The sequence below is a fragment of the Nicotiana sylvestris genome, chromosome 4 (assembly GCF_000393655.2).
Source record: "Nicotiana sylvestris chromosome 4, ASM39365v2, whole genome shotgun sequence".
Classification (NCBI taxonomy): domain Eukaryota; kingdom Viridiplantae; phylum Streptophyta; class Magnoliopsida; order Solanales; family Solanaceae; genus Nicotiana; species Nicotiana sylvestris.
Genome location: NC_091060.1, coordinates 177966965 through 177970655, shown reverse-complemented (window position 1 = coordinate 177970655; position 3691 = coordinate 177966965).

Sequence of the window (3691 nt, the reverse complement as noted above, 5' to 3'; positions counted from 1 at the left end):
ATTTTTTGAAATTTTAAAGGACCCAATCAGTTATTAAACCTCGGTAATACTTACAACTACCCACCATCTAATTGAGTAGTTTTGGACTATATTTTGATATCCACTATTGAGATCTACAATTTATACTTTTACCTGAAGGAGTCACTGCGACTTCTATTAGAGATTATTTGTATAGTTAAACAATCAGCATGTTTGATTCTTTGTTTCAAGTAGGATAACCAAGTCGGGGTGGTTTTGATATTTTTTATAAATTGTGGGGTATAAATCATATTTCATGATTTTGAAAAAAGTACATTCAAATATGTTGTAAAAATTATAACCAAACACAACTTTATCTTAAAATCAAATTTTAGTAAAATTTCAAATTAAAAAAAATTTCTTGGTATTAATGTCCAAATGCTTGCTTAATTTGGAGTAACGAGTAATAAAAATCCTTATGTAATGAGATTGCGGAATCGCGGTCAATATTATTTGTCTTTTACTACAAGTTATGTACAATTTTTAGGAAATACACTTAATAGCCTGTTTTATCAAAATATTTGTCAACTTTTATCTATTTTTAAATGCGTAACTTATTAATACTTCATTAATTGACAAGTAAAAGTAGATCCGAAGTAACAATAAATGATTTTAAATTTTCTTAAAACGATTAAAATGAGAAACATGTCACGCCATATAAACATCACCATGGAATATTAACTTATTATTATTTTCGTTTATTTTTATTTGGCCACTATATTAAAAATATATATTGCCTAAGTTATTAACTAATTATTTCTTAAATTATTTTAAAAGACTTTTAAAATTGCTACTCCCTCCGGTTCAAAATAAGTGATTTTTTGGCTTTTTTTCTTGTTGTCCAAAATAAGTGATTTTTTCAGATTTCAAGAATGAATTAATTATTTTTTTCCTACATTGTCGTTGGAGTAATTAATGTTTAAGCACATGTAAGGAGTATTTATGTGAAGAGACAATAAAGGTTAATATGGTCAATTTTACTGCTAATTAATGTTAAAAAATGAATTTCTTAATATGTATGAAAATAATCAAAAAATTACTTATTTTGAAACCGGAGGGAGTATCATAATTATGGGTGTTATTGTAAAATATATAATTTATTTATTATTTTTAAGGGACATGCCAAATTTATTATAGACAAGTAAAAATAAATGGAGGTGGAATAAGGTTTGGTGTCCTTGACTTTGGGGTCCCTCACCCACCAAAAATTCAATTACGTGGCATAAACCCTCAACTTTATCTTTCTCCCCATTATTGTAAATTTTAGTGCTACTTGTCCTATCACTAAGTCCTAATGTATTCGTGTCTAACTCCTATATGGTCCCTTTTTTCTTCTTTCTCTTCCTTTCCTTTCTATTTCTCATCGTTTTTTACTATATTGACACGTTGTATCTACTTTTCTGCGTTGTTGTAGGTGTTCGTAACACACAACGGAAGATAATAACAATCATAGACAAATCTTTTCGTATTTAAAATTTATTTACATGTCAAAGATCGGATCTAAGACGTACCTGATGAAGAAAGTCTCGTTTCAAATTCTTCGATAGTGCGAAGACTCTATGCGTATCCACACCGAGACTGATCCTTGCTATCAACTCTTTCATCAATGAAACCCGAGAACAAATTGAACAAAGAATATTGTGTTGAAATTTTTTCTTAAAAATCTCAACTCAAATTAGAAGAACAAGAAACATTTTCTCTTGTAGTGTTCGCACTTTCATAAAGTGACTTTTCTTCTCCAGAATAATACGGCAAATTTTTCTCCATCACCCTTTATATAGCATCACCTAAAACCTTTTTCCATTGGTTGAGGTAATGATTTACTTAGGGTAAAAGTTTATTCCAAAAATAAACTTTGTAAATTTTTTCCATAGAAGTTCGAATCTCATTCAAATAGGTTTATGACTGCCGAAAGACTTGTTTACGTGATTATTCCAACTTAAAGTTGTAATCTGTTACTTGTAAACCTTTCATAATTAATAAAAGATTAATCCCATTCCAAATGGGATGAAATTGACGACAAGTTCCTTTTGTGAACTTTACACGTGATTTATTCCAATTCCAAATTGGAATTACTAACAAGCCTTTTATTAATATTATATTTTATATACATCTCTTATATAAAATAAATATTAATTATATATATCACATATATATGCTTCAACCAAGAAATATAATTTGATTTTTATTCCAAGTAGAAAACTTCAATTTGTACATAATATTAATTATACCCTCTGTGCTAGCAAAGAATATAACAATATTTTATTTGGACTAATAAATTTATTTATTTGACTAATTAAATTCTTTAATTTAATTGTCAAATAATAAATTAATTAATCCTTAGCAAAGATCACAACACTCGTTAGTGTGTGACCCCATAGGTTCAATACTAAGCCGGTAGTAAATTGATCACATCAATATACTAATCAAGGGTGACGTCTAGCAACACTCCTTAACGACCGGATAGCATGAAGTATACAATTTACTCTCAAGAATCAGTAGAAGAATAATGTAGTAATTCCTTCTGTCCTTATAGCTCTGGATCACCCTAGGATATGGTTCAACTGTCAAATCCTAATAGGCGACCAACTATGTGTTCATGTCAAATATAATCGACCGTTAAATGACCTAAGAAACTCTTTTCTTCTTTCATTCAATTGCTCTGGCCAAGGTCTTAATTTAGTCATTTATAATTCATGACAACATGGAGCTTAAACTCATTACCAAGAGTTGACAGATTCCATCTTGATCAATCACTAATTCTACAAGTATTCAATCGTACCCAATATCCTTTCAACTATCGCCCTAGGGCGATAGTTGTCTAGTGTTAAAGCACAATAAATAACTTGTCAATTACTATGACGATCTCAGATCAAAGAAAATTCTTACATCACATTCTTCAAGAGAATATCCTATTGACATTTTATGGTAATTCTAACCATTAGGAATTATCCAATGAGTCGGTTCAATGATCATATCTCTATATGCATCATCTATCTATGTAATTTAGTTAATGAGATCAACTAATCTTTATCCCATAAAGACGATCACATAAATATTGATCTAACCGGATTACTAATGTCCAAATTAATAATCCTACGATCAAGAACAAATTTAGATTAAATTGTAAGAGACTTTGCTCTCATTATCATGATCTCTATCACGATGACAAATCTCAAAATTTAATCAAGGACTTTATCAAATTAATCAAACAATTAATAATAATAATAAAAGAATATCAAATGCCATGTATTTTATATCAAATGACGTTCACAAAAATATATTCAAATCATCAAATATGATATTGGATCTAGGGCATATCTACTATATCCCTAACATAAAGATCACTACTCACCCAAAATTTAGATTACGATTTTTATTCAATTAAATTTATAAAGAAAAATAGTTAATTTAAGTCAATATTAATTTCCAAATGACAGATCTAGTATATTGTCGCAATGAAATCATGGAGTAATTATGGAGCAATAAATGATTCAAGTATGTGAAAGACAACAATAAATGATTATAAGTGGCATTTATATAAATAAAGGAACACGGTTCAACCGACAGGGGTGAGATTTTTCCACTGATTCCTCTGACAATGATGGATAATAATATGCACTTGAATATTCTAATTCTTCGTGGATCGGGAGTGAAAGATAGAAAACCAAAT